The sequence below is a fragment of the Amia ocellicauda genome, chromosome 2 (genome assembly GCF_036373705.1).
Source record: "Amia ocellicauda isolate fAmiCal2 chromosome 2, fAmiCal2.hap1, whole genome shotgun sequence".
NCBI lineage: Eukaryota > Metazoa > Chordata > Actinopteri > Amiiformes > Amiidae > Amia > Amia ocellicauda.
The window spans coordinates 25,938,900-25,958,610 of record NC_089851.1 but is presented as its reverse complement, the minus strand read 5'-3'; the positions used below and the strand labels follow the sequence as shown (position 1 = coordinate 25,958,610).

Sequence of the window (19,711 nt, the reverse complement as noted above, 5' to 3'; positions counted from 1 at the left end):
AAGCTGGGCTTGCTGAAGACTGCAGGGTCAGCCGAGGTTCAAATGACTGTGGGAAGTCTGAACTTGTCTTAAACACCAAAATAAAATCCGATACTGTAGTATGTGTTGGGACTTCATGGTCAGTTGGATTGCTCACCCCTCGTCTGGAATAACCTCATGTGAGTAATGATGAAAAGAGCACAAGAGCTGTCAAATACTGGACCATTCACACCCATTCCAGTACAGACCTTTAACTCTTTAATTATGCCCTACAGTTAATGATTGCAAACAGCGAGAGACTTTTCCCCAGAAACAGAATAGATTAGTGTGTCCCTGGTCTGACTAAGCTGTGGTTCTCCTACTACTGACCAGTGACTGTGAAGCAGCAGCAATCTAAATTAAACTATCCCCTTCCGCACATCTCCCACAGAACACATTTCACTCTTTCAGGGTTTGTACGGCACCCATGCCACTAGGGCTGTGCGATATGACGATAGAAAAACACCTATTGTTTCATATTATGCTCTATCGTTTACATCGTAGTGTCGCAAATCCCACTCTTTTCGGCAGGATTTTTGGTCATTTGGACGCTTTGCGTTCTTCCACACGTGCCAGATGCAGGTGAGAAATGTGCATCAGAAACACAGACAGACATGAGGAGAGTGAACTGACACACAATAACCAAGAGATACTTTAATGCGCAAGCGCACACGTTCCGCCCATCGCCGGGGTAAACTCTAACTGCAAGCACCTCCCACCCCCACTAATTTAGATTGATACCATTTGTATAAAATTAAATAATAATAAAGCTGGTTTGCGTTTTAATAAATTGGAAAGCAATGCAAGCAGATGCAGAAAGTTTAATTAAGATGGTGAAGTGGTACAACAGTTTTTATTATTATAACTATTTTGTATTAACACGTGCTGTGCCGGTAAGTAGAATCGAAACGCGACAGTCACAGAAGACATGTCTCTGTCTAGCAGATGTTAATGCGCCACTATAAACCCGGCTGTGGTAAATCTTCCTGAATCTGTACCATTTTACAGCGCACATGTTGCGTGATTACTATTACTTGTGTTATTGTTGCTATGTGACAGTAAATCATACTGTATGTATATATATATATATATATATATATATATATATACACATACATATACATATACATACACACACTCACCTAAAGGATTATTAGGAACACCTGTTCAATTTCTCATTAATGCAATTATCTAACCAACCAATCACATGGCAGTTGCTTCAATGCATTTAGGGGTGTGGTCCTGGTCAAGACAATCTCCTGAACTCCAAACTGAATGTCTGAATGGGAAAGAAAGGTGATTTAAGCAATTTTGAGCGTGGCATGGTTGTTGGTGCCAGACGGGCCGGTCTGAGTATTTCACAATCTGCTCAGTTACTGGGATTTTCACGCACAACCATTTCTAGGGTTTACAAAGAATGGTGTGAAAAGGGAAAAACATCCAGTATGCGGCAGTCCTGTGGGCGAAAATGCCTTGTTGATGCTAGAGGTCAGAGGAGAATGGGCCGACTGATTCAAGCTGATAGAAGAGCAACTTTGACTGAAATAACCACTCGTTACAACCGAGGCATGCAGCAAAGCATTTGTGAAGCCACAACACGTACAACCTTGAGGCGGATGGGCTACAACAGCAGAAGACCCCACCGGGTACCACTCATCTCCACTACAAATAGGAAAAAGAGGCTACAATTTGCACAAGCTCACCAAAATTGGACAGTTGAAGACTGGAAAAATGTTGCCTGGTCTGATGAGTCTCGATTTCTGTTGAGACATTCAGATGGTAGAGTCAGAATTTGGCGTAAACAGAATGAGAACATGGATCCATCATGCCTTGTTACCACTGTGCAGGCTGGTGGTGGTGGTGTAATGGTGTGGGGGATGTTTTCTTGGCACACTTTAGGCCCCTTAGTGCCAATTGGGCATCGTTTAAATGCCACGGCCTACCTGAGCATTGTTTCTGACCATGTCCATCCCTTTATGACCACCATGTACCCATCCTCTGATGGCTACTTCCAGCAGGATAATGCAGCATGTCACAAAGGTCGAATCATTTCAAATTGGTTTCTTGAACATGACAATGAGTTCACTGTACTAAACTGGCCCCCGCAGTCACCAGATCTCAACCCAATAGAGCATCTTTGGGATGTGGTGGAACGGGAGCTTCGTGCCCTGGATGTGCATCCCACAAATCTCCATCAACTGCAAGATGCTATCCTATCAATATGGGCCAACATTTCTAAAGAATGCTTTCAGCACCTTGTTGAATCAATGCCACGTAGAATTAAGGCAGTTCTGAAGGCGAAAGGGGGTCAAACACAGTATTAGTATGGTGTTCCTAATAATCCTTTAGGTGAGTGTATATATATCCCATAACATAACACACGCAATAGTAATCACACAACACTTACGCTGTAATGTGCTGCATTCTGCATATATTTCCCATGACAGCCTGCATGTAGTATTTGTTAGTTTTGCATATTTAATGATTAAATGAAGACTTGCTGTTTAAATGTCTTTGGTCTTATTTTGTAGCTTGATTGGATAAAAACAAGAAAGAGATATTTTTAAGTCATATCGCCCAGCCCTACATGCCACACGTTCACTCAATCTTCATTCCTGAACTTCTCTTCAATGTCAAATTAACTGTATTGATTGAAAACATAATAAATCAACAAAAAATATAGTTACCAGTATTGAGAGAGTGACTTAATTTAGCATTTGGTTTCCTTTTTTGTTATTAATTTGTTCATATACAGTAAGACAATGTGGAACACTTGTTGCTAATTAAGTATTAAATACTGTACAATTGAGCCTTAACTTCCTAGTAACTATCTTTATTCACTGGTTTTACAAATGTTCAAGCAACACATCAATTTTGATTACTTTCATGGTTTGCAATACAATTTGTTCATCGACTTTGTACACAGCTACTAGGAACATATTTGATTTTACAATCAAATACAAGTTACACCATTTGATAACCTGGCCTGGAAAGTCAGACACCTTCTTAGAAAATTGACTGAATGGTTTAATCCAATTAGGCAAATTAAATGTCAGGTCAGGATTTGTGACCTAATGGTCTACATTAATCAACACATTTGGGACAAAGTGTAATTCAAGAGTATTTTTTTTGTTTTTGTTTTAAGGCAATGATGATTCTATCAATATCAGAAAATATCCATTGTTAGATAAAATAAATATTTGGCACTGATTTACTTATATTTCAAAATTAATAACATGAGCAGTTTAGATTTTTCCATAAGGAAGAATGACAGCAATGTAACTATATCTATACCACCAAAATTATTATTATTAATTATTTATTTACTGGCAGATGCCCTTATCCAGGGCGACTTACAAAACATAAGCGCAATACTAAGTGCAAAATAGCTCCTTTAATTGATACATTTTGCTTACCTACAGAGTTCGGAATTATTAACTGATTTACATATATAATGTTCAATTCTCTAAAACAAACATTGGAAGAAGATAACTTTTTGACAAGTCTCTCTCTGTTGAGAGCGGGACAGCAATGGGGACACACTGTGTGACAGCAGAAGTCACATGTACAAACCCAAGTTCTACCCACTTGGGTTATTTTTTTTCCAGGAAACATAGCTCAATAGTAAGAGCTGTTGTCTAGATTTTATATATGAAAGCATGACTTTGAGGTAGAGAGAGAACAAAGGACATCTGCAGCAAGCAGTTTGTTGTAAGCAGTAACAGAAAGTAAGAGGAAGAGAAAATGATGGTAATAAAATCAAGATGGAAAAGCGGTTGAAAGCAATATAAAACAGTGTTGAGAATTGTAATAGTCAGGATATCAGCACTGATTGATCAATGAAAACCTAACACATGGAAGGAGCTCAAAGCCATGTACATGTAACAATGTACACAGTTGGTAATGGCTGTGCTGTGCGAATAATTTTGACCTACCATTCTTCATTAATGGCTGAAATTCCTAGGTCTAAAACTTTTTGCATGTCTATCAGTCTGTATGTGTAAAGAAAATATACTGCTTTATTAAAGAAGACAGGAAAGCATTTATCATTGCAAACCAACATGACTTGAGTAGCACTAAGGACTCATCCACTATTCTTCACCAGCAATCAGAGGTGAAAGCTTTAACATTCATTTGTCTCAATATCTATTGAAGTGCAGGGAAATAAAGCACAAAAAGGATAAAAATTACAATTTTATTAAGCTGCTCACACTTTTCTAAGGCAACTCACATTAAAGAGAAACACCAGCAGTATAAATTTAGATGGAATGGTAGAAAAAAAAAAAAGATTGTCTAGAGATGCATAATGAAAAAATGCAACACCACAACGACATTAGGCTACATGAAGCCAAATACAGTGCAATAGGCTGCACATTCGATGCAGAATTACAATAGGATAAAAAATAAAATGTAGAACTTAAATAAATAAATAAATAAATAAATAAATAAAGGTGCTTATAATATAATCTTCACTGTGGGCAAAGTGATGTGTTTTTATTTTTCCACTAGAAGATGCCACATCTACCAATGTATTACTGACTTTCCCTTTTAAGTAAGGTTTGCAAACAGTGCGTTCCTCTGATATTACATTTTTGTGGTTTTGGATGAACATATATGACACCTGACAACTATAAACTAAACTTGATTTGTAACACTAGATAGACTGCAGTGCAATTTCAGTTTAATTGAAAACATTAAAATAAACCGTCTGGGTGGAATAAACATAACAGCTTAATGCCACTACCCATGATCAAACTATACTCAAAATGAGGTGTCTGGCTACAGTGTTTGAAAACTCCACACATTCCTAGACAAATAAAAGCATAGACTTTGAAACTGGAGCTTTTAATATGTCATCATAATAGGGATGTGTTCAAAGGTTTGAAGCTTTGAAGTTGTATTTGCTACCTAGGGGTTCCAAGGTAGTTAAGGAAAACTTTTTGTCAGGTCTTCAGCAGTGGCCCACATGAAGAAAGGCATCCCATTAAAAGCATTTTTCACTTGCCAACCAACACCGCTGCATGTAAATAATTATTATTTAAAGATGGCATGTATGCTTTTAAGGAAGCAATATCTCGACAGGCTCCCTGTGCTCATAAACCAATATAATCCACCTGAGGGTTTCACAATTATCCCAATCTGCTATACTCACAATATAATAAAGATTTGCCATTTAATGATTTTCTATACTATGTATCTGCCTGTTAAATGAATAAAATAAAAAAAGCTAAATTAGGAAGTAAATAATCATAATGTAAGATTCCAATGGGATCAGTTACTCAGTTAGGTTTACCTAATCAAATCAAATTGCACTTTATTTGTAGTATCAAATGTATTAATTATGCTGTTTTTATTAGCGTTTCATCACTATTACAATTAGTAACAGTAAGATCAATGTCAGAAAGGACACTACATTAAGCAAACGACTACAAACTTCAAGGCTCAAAATTTCCTTCAATAAATCACTATTATAACGTAGCTTTTTAAGCTAGATATTTATTCTGTTTTGTGGGTGGAATATTAAAGATAATGCTTTGTGTAGACACTGATTTTATAACCGGTGCATTTTATGTAAATTGTCTCTAAAGTTCAGGCCTTATATTAACACAAAAATGCAATATTCTCAGCCTGCTTTCTCTTACACTTAACACTCATACTGGGTTAATGGACATGACATTAATAAGTAGTTTAAAGTTGAGTAAATGACTGACTTGACCTAACGTTTTAATATCAAGCATCTAGACAAGACAAAATGACAACGATGTTGCTAGATTAACTAATTCTGGACAAAGACGACAAATCATTAGACAGTCAATCGGTATCCCAGGGTAACCCTACAAAATCAGGCTTAACACACAGCTGTTAGAGTCCTCCATCTTCTATCTATCGCTGTTACTTATGCAACACGGTTTTCACAATTATTCCTCACTACCTGAACAACTGTAGAAAAGAGCAAAAACTCAAAACAAAGCTTTTCAAACAGATCAGTATTTTTCACAAACTTTCTATAGGGCCTTGTCTAGAGGAAACGTCCACATGTTCTCATATTGTTAGACTGTGAGAAGTAGCAAGTAATCCCAAAACCAGTTTTGATATATCCTTATATATCCTTATCTCCAAGAGTGATTCACATCAAGCATTAGACAGCTTTAGATGTGTATCAACATGCCATCAGTGTAGACAATTTATATTAATATGTATATTTATGGATGCATTCTACCATTGCTTTTCGTTATTAAGTTGCATTGCTTTAAGTAAATCATACAAAGCCAACTGAGACATTTCAGAAGATTAAACTAACACTTGTTTAAACAGTTCTCTTCTAAGTCAAGTCTCAAATTCACTTAATCTTTTAAAAAAAGTGGTTTCTTATCACTAACATACCACATTATTGTGGTAAAGTGTGCTTTCCAAAGATTTCTGCTTATCAGTTTTTGCTTGCTTTCCTGAAGCTTAATACATTACACTGAATGATTAGGCCTTTTGTACCTGGATAGGAAAGTCATGAGTAATGTTGTCTTAATGTATTTATATGACCCTCTTAATTAAAATGAAAGAACTAAAACAGGACACGACTCGCAGTCCTACCGACATAATTCCATGACTCAGATGCAAGCTGAGGTAGGAGACCTCTGTTGTAATAAGATAATTATATGTTCCAGAACGCTATTCAGCCTTAATCAAAACCATAATAATGTGTTCTCAATAGTGTCAGACATGAACCTACACTTCATATCAACAGCATGGTATTGTTATTTTCTAACTTTATGCATACTCAACTCTAAACACCCTGCGGGTTCCCTCTAATGTTATTTTTATTATGAATTATAAATAACAATCCTGAGGAATTAACACTGCTGAATGTAAACTACTGAGATTTGATAGTGTTCACTGATGGGCTTTGGAGCACGTGTACTGTGTGATGCTCAGTTGCTTAACTTTGCACTTAACTTTCCATTACTTGAAAGAGCAAATAAACTATTCAGTGGTTGTAAGATAAGGGTGTAAAGTTCACATTTTTATTATGAAAACATTGAAGCATCTGGTTTCTATAAGAAAACCACTATTTTAGTTAATATATAAGCATTTTCTCCTATGATTATGACTAGTCTAATTTACATAACTGTGTGGTACATTTATTTGTACACAAACAGCCAATTACAAACTACTGTCCCCAAGAATAGCATATAAAACTATCATATGATGACGGTATGGAAAAAATATTCTCTGAGGCACCCACGACAGCAACACCAGGCAATCATTGTGTAAGAGAAATTATTGATTGGGTTTCCTTGTGTAATGTTTCATCTAATGGTTTTGAAGACAACACGAAAACATCCCGAGTGTCTTTACAGTATTGGTAGGGAGTGCCATGAAGGCTGGGGACAGGATGCCAAATGGGCAGACTCTACTAACAACATTCCCATTGAAATGATGAACTTGTAATGGAAATGACACAATAAAGAATTACAGGGCAGCTCTGTAGGTGAGAAACCTTCCTCTCTGGTCAAAATAAACATTCTAAATATACATAATCATTTCCTTCTGAGTTACTTGCAGGGTTCCAAGCAAAATGGGATAGAATTATAGTAGTTACATTGTCTTTAAGTAGAATGTTACAGACACAAATAAAGTCCTAAATACAGTATGAGATTTGCCGTTTTCATGGCAAAAGACTTTTACAGTAACCATGATTCTGCAGTACCCAGCATGCACCAGCTTTGCTCACCACTTGTGCCATCAACTTTAAAGTTATTTTATGAAGTCAAACTAAAATGATAGTACGTAAAATAGAAATAGGATTTAACTGTTGATTTTTCACGAGTTTCTCCTGGTCTCACTGTTATACATTTCGTAAGAGTTTATGAGTTTGAAAGGACAATGTCAATATTCCCGACTACTCAGCAAAGAAATAACACCTTTTTTTTGCAGGTTTGTTAAACATTAAACATTAATCATGTATCAATGGAGCAATTACACCAATGATAGGTAATGGTTTATTTAATAAAAACTGACACACACAAATTTTGGCATTGAATCAAAAATGTTTACAATTGATGCACCCTGTGTACCACATAGAATTACTTGTTATAGGTCTACTGACAGCCAGTTAAATATGATTAACAGCTTGTAAACAAAACACTTATGAATTCTTGTTAATTTAAAAGCATGAGAAGGAATGTCAATAAATACTTTATTTTCACCTAAATGTAAATATACAAGAGGAGCTGGAGGATAATTGAATTTAGTTCCTTTTCAGTACAAGTACTTAAAACCTAAATTGAAGGGAACAAATACTTGAACATCAGTGACCACAGAAATGATTATTCATTAAATAATTAAAACCCACTGACTGATTTTAGAAGAGAAACAAAAATGCTCTTCACACAGACAATACACCCATACACCTGAAACACGAAGTTATTAACAGGCAACTCTGATTTTCACCAAAACCTATCCTTTCAATCTAGAGAGTTTGCACAGTTCCCCTTTCATTGAAGACAAGTTTAATATCATTCTGTAATATGCAACATACTGCTATAAACATCATCTGCTAATATTACAGAAGAATGTGTGTTTTGGTATTTCTGGCAAAGCAATTTCAACAGAATTCTGAACAGAATAAATTAATTCCTCAAACAATGGATTGTTTTCCTCTGTTGCCATCACAATATATTTTTAGTTTTTAGTACTGCAGTGCACATGATTGAGTGGCAGCTGATAAGGTATAAACACTGAATCGATTGAAAATCCCCAAGATGGTTAATGGTTAAATACTTGAATTCTGCATTACAGATTAAAGCATAAAGAAAGAAGAGGTGAATGTTCTTGTCAAATCCTTCAATATAAGGTTACGGTACAATGACCAGCAAGACAAAAAAAACAAACAAAAACGAGGAAGACTTAAAAATAATAAGAGTTCAATGTACAAAACCATTAACAGGTTCAGCTACTGTCAACACTAAAGTTCATGTCAGATTGGCACTGTACATTCTGGGAGTGTTCAAATTGTCTTCCAAACTAACACTTAAACTTGGCAACACCACTTATACGTTTACAAGTTGAACAGTTAAGAGGCAGATTTACATGGAATTGTTCAATACATCTGCAATGCTCTCTAGTGTTTTACATATTAAGAGTGTCAAGCACAGAAAGTATATGAAGGGATTGTTTAGTCTACTATGCATAGTATATGCATCTCTCTTCTTCAGTAGGAGTTTCCCCTTCAATACCAAGACCTGCCATTAGTAACTGTAACCCATTAAATTACAGGACTTCTATTATTCAGAATTGTCAAATGAATAAGGACTATAAGCACAGAGATGTAATAAAGGACTCAATTAAGCCTCAATAAGAATCCTCAAGCTTCACATAACCAAAAATAACTATCCACTTGACAATACTCTACGTATGATTTTACTATTAAGTGTCATTTAAGTGACAATGCTATGTGATTTAAAAACAATACAATAAAACCCATACAAAATGTGTGTGTAAACTTGAAGCAACCCCTAGAACACAGCCATGGAAGATTAAAGCTAGTGTCCCGCACAGAGAAAGCACATTGTGACGTGAAATACAAGATCTATGCGTTCTCCACACACGGATTTCTTACAATAAAATAAAACGTATACACATCATAGTCTGGGATCAAGATTTTGTAACAACTATCATAGTTAGAATAGAGGGAAAGAAGATAAATGGACAAAAAAAAGAACAGACTGCTGTACTGAATTACATGAAATATCGCACCAGCTCTGATATTGCTCCTCAGTTTAGAAACACATAACCAAGAACTACAGCCCTGAGCAGCACTTCGCATTTACCACAGATGCATCAAATCACGAGTTGGGTGACAAAGCAACGGATTCTCAAACATTATTATATAAAAGAAAAAGAAAAGGGAAGGACGTAGGGATGAGCCGACATGTATCACGACACCACGGTGCCAATGTGCTCCCTTTTGGATCCAGAAACCACAACACAGATCAACCGGGCGCTTTGCATCATATCAAAATAAACCTGCGTCATAGTTTGAACATCACAAATCAGCCCCGTTTGCACGATGTGACGATGGCTGCATTCAACGCACTGAATGGCTACCTTAAAGAAAGCGATGTGCATTCAAGATATGAGCATATTCGAGCATCTCGATTTATTTAACAATACATCGCTCTCTGGAAACTCAGCTGGTGTGTCGTGCAATGCCCACAGCGCACACTAGTTATTACCCCAGGACTATTGTTTGCGGACAATGACGATTTCCTCGGAGTTGGTGCCGATCCTACCTAGCTACTGTTTGTTGATGTTCCCCTGTACGTCACACCACGTCTCCATTATAAAACCAACTCGATTTAAACCGCATTGGGGGGTTTCAGGTGTGATCGGATCTGGGCCTGCCCGGCGATAGCGCTGGTCTGTGCCCGCCTGTGAGAGCAGCAGCGTGGGGGCAAGGACGTCCAGGAAGGGGGGTTTCCTTGCGATAGACGAGACGGAGGTGGCCGTGCGTTTGTGGCCGGCCCCGCCGATTTCGAGTGCTCACAGGGGGATAAAAAAAAAACGTCAACACCGCGGAAGCAACACAAAACAGCGACACCGCTCTCGATTTGATGCTGCCCGATTCAAACACAGAAACTCAAATCGATCCCGCACAAATTGCACGTCCCTACATCGGCACTTCTTCAACAATACAAAAATACCCGTCAAAAATAAAAACAATACTGAAGGTGTGCATCAGCCAACGCACGCACAGAGTACGCGTCAGCCCGGGCAGCGTGTTGTATTTGCGGCCTGCGAGGTCCCAGTGAGGAGCCTGTATATTTCTATAGATCACAACATGGCCTCCTCCTCCTCCACTCAGTGAGTCAGGATTATTCACAACACATTTCCCACTGAACAGCAGAACAAAGTGCCGGACGGAAATAAGAGCTCGCAAAACACATCTCACCATCGCCCAGCCGCCGCCTGCCCCTCACTCCCGACCGTGAAAGCGCTTCGGATCCGAGTGTTTTCTATTCTCTCCCCTCGCTTCTCGGCTGGATTGGGACTCCGTTTCCTATAAAGCCCTGCACCCCCTCTCTCTGCCCCTCTCCTGGCTGCTGTAAGTGGCGCGCCGTGCTCTACCGCCGCCGCCGATGCTGCGGTAAAGAAAAAAATACAACCATGACGTCGCCGGCGGTGTTCGGGGGAAACGGGCCCCCTGTGCAGCAGCAGACCCGGGCCCAGGGGTTCCGCCTACAGCTGCCTCGGCTGGGGAGCAGAGCCAGCCCGAGCACCGAGCCCCTTCACAAGCTCATTCTTGTGCCAGACGTTTCTAGATATTTATGTGTGCATACTAGATTGTGCATCATTACGCTTTGTATGCATTGCGTCTGATGTCTGTGTTTGTTACGTGGTCTGTGCACAAAAGCTGCCACTGTTAAAAAAATCCAGTACAGCGCAGACTAGATCCCAGATAAAGCCCGGAGTGTAATGTGCCTGTCTTGGCGGGGAAGGCTGGATTTGAGAAGTCTGCATAGCAACACGCAGCCACTCTCCTTGCGATCAGCTCGCCTGCATACAGAAATAGACTCTGCAGCTCCCAGCAGTAGTGTGGAGATGTTGCATTGTTGTCATTACAGAACACGCAGGGATCACGGATGAATAATGGATTGCATGGGAAATTGCAAGTAGCAAGTTAGCAACCGAGACCACAATCCACGTATGTCACAAAGAGAACATAAAACTCCAGTTCTAAGTTCTAATTGCGTTTCTGATGTTCTGTATGTTTTGCACTTGTAAAGTTGAAAAGGCACACCACAGATGAATCTCACACATACATAGAGAGAGAGAGAGATATTCCCAACCCTCTGTGATTTGTATGAAAACACATCTGAATTGAGAACAAATGCTGTGTAGACTCAGTTTTCCAAAAGACTATACAATTAAAGAACTTGATGACAGAAAATGTTTTCAGGATTTTAATGATGTAATTATGAATTCTAAACCTAGAGAGACATTCCACTGTTCTTTTGTACTACATAAATACAGTCTCTGAGTCAACTTTGCATTTTGCATTAACATGAAGATCCTACACTCATAGCTCTCCATACTATATTGCTATAGTACTGACTATGCTCTTTGATAAGAACTTTATATATTTGCAATCCTATCCAATTTCACTCAGCTGTTTCCTGAAGGAACACAGAAAATTAGCATCATCCACATGGTTAGTTATTTTTCTCCTTATGCCGTAAATTCTTTCTGGTGATGATTATTAGTTGTTTCAGTCAATTGTTCTTCAGTCCTTCGCTCCTGGAGTCCTTCTTTATCGTGACTAATTGTGAAGTAGTCCATTTGATAACCAGTGCCTTAGATTATTTGCATCCAAACCCCTTAAAATCATACCCGTTCAAGGCAGAAGAGATTCTTCTTCTACGGCAAATATACTGTTTATCTAATGTTGTGTTCAAAACACAGGGTTCTGAATTAGGTATTACCTATGGATTACACCGATCAGTCATAACATTATGACCACCTGCCTAATATTGTGTTGGTCCCCCTTTTGCCGCCAAAACAGCCCTGACCCGTCGAGGCATGGACTCCACTAGACCTCTGAAGGTGTGCTGTGGTATCTGGCACCAAGACGTTAGCAGCAGATCCTTTAAGTCCTGTAAGTTGCGAGGTGGGGCCTCCATGGATCGGACTTGTTTGTCCAGCACATCCCACAGATGCTCGGTTGGATTGAGATCTGGGGACTTTGGAATCCAAGTCAACACCTTGAACTCGTGATTCATCAGACCAGGCCTCCTTCTTCCATTGCTCTGTGGTCCAGTTCTGATGCTCACGTGCCCATTGTAGGCGCTTTCGGCAGTGGACAGGGGTCAGCATGGGCACCCTGACTGGTCTGCGGCTGCGCAGCCCCATACGCAACAAATTGCGATGCATTGTGTGTTCTGACACCTTTCTATCAGAACCAGCATTATCTTTTTCAGCAATTTGAGCTACAGTAGCTCATCTGTTGGATCGGACCACACGGGCCAGCCTTCTCCCCACGTGCGTCAATGAGCCTTGGCCGCCCATGACCCTGTCGCCGGTTCACCGCTTTTCCTTCCTTGGACACTTTTGATAGGTACTGACCACTGCAGACCGGGAACACCCCACAAGAGCTGCAGTTTTGGAGATGCTCTGACCCAGTCGTCTAGCCATCACAATTTGGCCCTTGTCAAAGTCGCTCAGATCCTTACGCTTGCCCATTTTTCCTGCTTCTAACACACCAACTTTGAGGACAAAATGTTCACTTGCTGCCTAATATATCCCACCCACTGACAGGTGCCATGATAACGAGATTATCAGTGTTATTCCCTGTCAGTGGTCATAATGTTATGGCTGATCGGTGTCCATTAGAATGTTATTTTTACTTCCACTGTATTGAAATTCTGCACTTTTCACTGTGTATGCAAGTATTTGGAAAACTTTGTTTTTAATCACTTTCACGTATCATCTAGATGAAGGCGATGTTGAATCAGCATTAACTCCTAAATCTTTTTCACAGGCTGCATCTTTAAGTTCATTACCGTCTTTTGGTATTCATAGTGTCCGTTCCTGGTACCGACCTGCAGCACTTTGCATTTGCCAACACTTAATTTCATAGTTCAGCTGTCTACTCACCCCTGAAGACTTTAGAAGTCTTTTTATATTACCCTTGGTTCTGCTACATTGTTGTCTACTCCCTCAATTTCTGTAGCTGCATATTTAACAAGTTCACTAACTTTTCCATTCCTTAATTTCTTATGATGTTCTACAGTGCCTCACTTATGATGATATATTGTAGTTGTCACATGGTCTAGAGTTGTAAAGTATACTAAAGGCATGTTGAACCCACATGCAACCCCTGTAAAACAATTCAAAGTGCAAACTCCTGTGGTGAACTTAACAAGATAAACTTGCATAAGAGTTAAAGCCAATTTGTTAGGTAAAGATCAGCCTTCTCTCTTACAATACTTTTACCATGGAGGCAATCTTCTGATGTAACTAATTAATGTTTTTCTTAAGTCCACATGCAATAGAGTAGACAGATTGGTATGTAGTTACCTCAATACATTTTTAATGCCCCTTTTTGCTGTTGGCTATTTCACGGTACTTCTCCATCTGGGAGATAAAACCCTTGTCTGACGAAATATCCTAGGAAGTGGGCATTCCTCATTTACATAAAAATGGGAAAACTATCACCAGGCCAAGGAAGACACAGGGATATGTGTGTCTTAGGCACTGAAAGCCAGGTTTGATATTGACACAAATCCAGTGGTGGCTGGTGTGGCAGGGGAGGCGGGAGTGTGGGAGAACTGGCGAGTTTGAGCTGGTGCACTCTTGTGTTTGCTGGTGTGTGTCAGAGGAGCTGGTCTACCTGTGCATAAAGGTGTCAGAGAGTCGCTTCCTGGCTGATGGGGTTGCAGTGTGGAAAAGGCTCCCTAGGAGGGTGGTTAGCTGAAGACATGTTATTCTCCCTCCCTCTTTCTGATCACAGGGCATTGAAGAGAGTCACACAGCAGTACAGACTGTTTGATGCCGCCTCTGTCTTCTTTAATCCCTCACTTTGTCTTTAGTGTTTCTTTCACTGCTGGTAATCTACTGTAATAAACAAAATAATAATATAACTAATTTCATCTACTGTATTAATACAATATGTGTTGTTATATATACATAATCATAAATGACTGCATACAACACTACATGCAATTTGCTTGTTTGTTTTGGAGAATTATAGTTAATTAAATATAATTAAATGATATATTTTAATGTTATATGAGCTGCTTCATCTTGTGCTTCCTTGTTCTGCAATTAACCACCAATGTAATTAGAAGAAAAACAGAGATACACCCCAACTATATATGTATTTTAATGTAGTTCACATACAAAATGCCAGAACTAAGCATACAGCAACCGTATAACGTATCATCTCAGTAGAACTGTAATAATTCCATAATAAATAAAAATAACAATAATAAAAATAACAATTATTCCAAAATGAAATGACAATTTGAAAACCAACTAACTTATACAAACAAAAAAAGTTGGCTTTATTAAGAATTTAACAGTAAAGGGAACCTTTAACAGCCGATCAAGAACATTTTTGAGTTTTCTACATTCTACTTGAGTTACTTTATGTTTATGCTCCATGTATTTTGAGTGTTAGCATGGGAGGTATTGGTATTTTAAGATAATTCACAGTTGCTTTAAAATGTATAATGTATAATTTCGAAAAAAAAATAAAGGTCATCATTATGAATTTAATCTCACAAGAAATAACTCCAATCACATGTACAGTACTTATACAGATAAATAGAATAATTAATTACTAGAATAATACATCTTAGTTAATCAATCAGTAGTATTTCTGTTTAGTTTAACAGATTAACGTGCATGAAAATGCCTTGATGATTAGATATTTATTTAATAAAGTTATGAAAGCAAGTACTAAATTAAATTGCATTATGGGTTCAGAATTAGTTTAGCATAGCAAATACATTAATTTATGACTTTGTACTGAATTACAATTTATTAATTGTCTTTGCAAAGACCATTTAAACATGATTTCCCCCCTTAATTTATTGAATATTGTAGCACCCATTTTCACTGTTATGAATAAATTTTAATCAAGCAGCTGCATAGATTAGATTAATAAACAAAATAATAAAATGTCCACACTCACAGAATTATCAACTATGGCAGGTCTCCTATTGTTTTTGTCTCCAAATGGACCTTGTAAATACTAATTTTTTACATGTAATTGCCCCTTATGATTACTCTGTAAATTACACAGTCAGTTTATGGTTTGGCAGGACCCAATACATATATTTTGACTTCCTTGTGTGATTAATTTCTGGCTTTTCTGTCCAACAAAATTATGTTGATTTCTTATAGCCCAGAGTAACAACATATTTTGTAGGATCTCTACAAAAAAATATGATGAAGATTATTTAAGATATTTCCTTTGTTTAACAGCGGCTGTACAAACTGGAAGAGAATGTGTTTTAATATGTGTGCACTTGCCCACTTGAGAATAGGACAGCCCCTTCTAACATGTAATGCATGTTGCCTCCAATCATATGCTTTCAATATCAGAATGCACCAGTGTGACTAGGTCCTAAATATATCTTAATATATCTGAAATTCAGAATACATTATTTTGCATCTAAGACATGCTATTGCCATTATTTCATTGTTAGTCATACATGCTTGTAATTCAAGTGTGCTGCAGTCCTGCACCTTTTATGCTATCGTTTTTAGCATTAAGTATTCTTTGAATTTTGAATTCCTGCATCTGACTATAATTATAAAAGCTGGTTGAGGTTGCAGTGAAGGAGACACTATTTTTTAAAATGGCTTTGGATGGGGTTATTTAACAGTGATCAATTTAAAGTGATTTATAATAAGATTAACCTAAATAAGCCTTTGAGTAATGTCTTGAATTGCATAATGTGTTAAAATGTGTTTCTTGTGCTTAATTAAACAATTAACTCTAATCAACGATTCTAATATTACCAGATCAGATACTCAACTGTGGTTTAAAAGCCACACTAAATTCACATGTTCAATTTGATGAACTCTTAGTCTAAAGGTTGATACTGTCCTGGATGAATAATGTGAAGGGTGCAACATGTCTGTACATGATGTGAACCAAGAGGACGTCTCTGACTAACAATACAGACAGATTGAGTGCTTTCATAACGTCAAGCCTGTCTGTTGCCCCCCATGCTGTGCCATTAATGCTTATGATGGCATGTTAGACAAATACTACAGATACAGGACCTGCAGACACTTGGTCAACATGGCAGTGATTCAAACAGCAAACTATTTCATTTTTCACATCCTGAAAACTTTACTTTTTTTTTCATAACTTTATTAAATAAATATACCTTGGAAGTCACTTTAAAGATGTCTGCTTGCACCTGGTGTGGGATTGTGTCCCAAAAACTACTGTCTGTCTGACATGCGACATCATTCTCCACTGCTGAAGAAATGCTAAAGGGGTTTATGACAAGTCAAGGTTAGGAGATTTTTTGTTATTATTATTATTATTATTTGATCTGCTTTATGTATATATCTATCTATCTGTCAAGCTGTTTTGTGACCTCTTTTTCATTTTATGTTCTTATCATTTATAGATTGGAAATATCATCTGTTTTTATCAAAAAGCTAATTATATTTGTTTTTGTTTTCGTTGGGGGGTGATTCTTAGGCTTAGTATTTAACAAAGTAACTCCTACATAATAATAATTATAAACACTTCAAGGTGTAAACATACAATTCATGGGCTTTTCATATCGAACATACATTTTAAAACTGTCAAACACATATATACATAATGAGTAAGTTGTATTGTTTATTATTAATGCTATCCTTATTCATAACATATTCATAAGTATTTGGCTAATAGTTTTGAAGGAGAGATCAAAGAGAGCAAGAAAAATGTAGACTTTGCAGATCAAATTGTAACCCTCTTACTCCACCTGGTGGTGTCATTTCAGATGAGTGAAGTTGGGCAGAGATGTTATGACACAGCTTTCCTTTCATGTTCAGACTGACTTATGACTAGAGCCCGCCCGATACAGTTGTTTTGTGTCCGATAACGATACCGATAATTGGGAAGCTAAATGTCCCGATTACCGATATATTGCCGATATTTACTTTTTTTTGTTAGCATGAAAAACAGACATTTTCTAGCTTGCATCCCTCAAATCTCTCCCTGTCAGAAAGAAACGCTCAAATATGCACTGAAGGCAGGATTTTTACATGTTACATAATAAACTTCACATTAATGTTCATCATAAATAACAACCACAAATCAAACATTCTACAAATCAATGTAATAAGTTCGAATAATGGAAAATAAATGAAACCTATAAAAATGTGCATGTCCTATACAGTCGAGCAAATAAGTGCTGGCTTATTTTAGCATTTTACACGCGTCAGTTTCACAGTCCTGCTCAGTGCTCAGGGCAGGTATAGTGCAGGCAGCACAGCACTGGTTTAATAGACGTGCCCGTAGCCAGGGAAGTTCAAACCTGCCAAAGGTCCAGAATTGAAGTCCGTTTTTTTGTATTCATTAATATCATGCTTTACACGAGTATTACATGCGCAGCCAGAATAGGCAAATGCTAGAGGCGCCGTCCATCCATAGGGCGGCCGAATGAGTGAAGATGTTTCTTAATGTAATGTTACGGAGGTTTGTTGCTCTCAGTGCTTGCTATTGTGTGGAGCCAAGTCACCGCAATGCCTGGTTATTATCCAATAGGACGTGATGTCCTGTATAGAGCTGCTGTTAGTCAGTCAGTGAGTTGATTTGCATGTATAATGTTGCTTGATATGGGATTTTCCGCTGGTGATGTGTGGTTGTGAAGCAAAGATATGTTTGAGTCCAAATCTGCCTGATTTCATGGAGATGTTGATCTGTTTTTTGACTCAGAATCGCGCATTTCAGGTCTCCAGCTGTCAAAATCTTCTGGGGGAGGACAGACCCCCCCCCTGAATTACTCAATCGTCTTCGCCCTCATTTTGCAACACTAGTTTTGTGCAGTGCACAGTGGGACAAAGGGAAATGGTACCGACTTTAATCTAATAAGACACACAATGCTTGAACGTTTCTATTATGTTGATCTATGTGACTACAATAATCTTTAACAAATTAAAATGTAAGTGGTCTGAAACCGTTTTAATACAAATATATACATTTATTTAAACATTTTATTTGTGTACTTTGTGAAATGAATGTACTAAATATAAGCAACGGGGTATATTACTAATTCACAGATTTAGTCCATGTCTGGACCTTGACTATAACTTGAGCAAGAAATGTGGACCCTGACACAAAATAATTGACTACCTCTGCTGTAGAACAGTGCTACATTATGCATATTGCACTAAGGTGTCTGTAATATCGTTTTTTCGTGCAATACTTTTTTATACTGTATTTATAATTCATTTTATGTCACTTGTTTCTTTAATACTGTTTTTATACTGTTTGTGTGGGGTTTTTGTTTCTAAAATAAAGAAAATCTCAAAGACATAAAGCTATGCAGTCTGTGTGAGTGTATGAACACAATGACCTGTGGTGGAACTGGCTGCGATGCAGGGGGCACCAGTTAAAATCTTGCCTAGGGCACCAAATTGGTCAGGGCCGGCCTGTGCGCAGCAACTGACGTCATGCACTCATAGCAAAATCTGTGAGACAACGACATCCAGCTGGATAGTGAGTGTGGGGCGAGAAGAGCAGGGCAGACGGGAGAGAAAGCAGGCAGCAGCGCCATTGTCGCAGAATACTGAACATATGTTCAAAAACACAACCCAACAGTTGAGATGGTGAACGCTAGCTACGTGCTAGCTAACAGTCGTCAACCCCACAGGAGCAGAAGGTAGCTAATGTTTTACTCGTGTGTGTCTGTCAGGATTAAGCAAAAACTACAAGACCGATTTCCACAAACCTCACTGGAGGGGTGTAGCATGGGTCAAGGAAGAACACTTCAATTCTGACCATCATCCGTCCAGTGAACTAGCTAGCTACAGTGACCGATTCAGAAGGTTTTTACCCTGAATGTGTGATGTGTTCCTCTGTGTCGGCGCTCCATTCACGTGTACGTGTGCGTGTGCGTGTGTGTGTGTCCCTTCCCTTGCGGGGCGGATCTACTATGGTGGCATCTTAAGCGCTGTGTCC

General features: G+C 38.2%; 1 protein-coding gene across 2 annotated transcripts in view; it reads right to left on the bottom strand.

Moving 5' to 3' along the window:
- Nucleotides 1-11,159, bottom strand: part of LOC136767869 (cullin-1) — a 53,951-nt gene extending 42,792 nt beyond the window's left edge. Inside the window, exon 1 of one of the 2 annotated variants that reach the window (XM_066721923.1) lies at nucleotides 10,967-11,159. The gene's annotated coding sequence lies outside the window, so the exon portion shown is untranslated. The remainder of the gene's footprint in view (nucleotides 1-10,966) is intronic. The other variant, XM_066721931.1, reaches the window with a different exon arrangement.
- Between the last annotated feature and the right edge of the window lie 8,552 nt (nucleotides 11,160-19,711).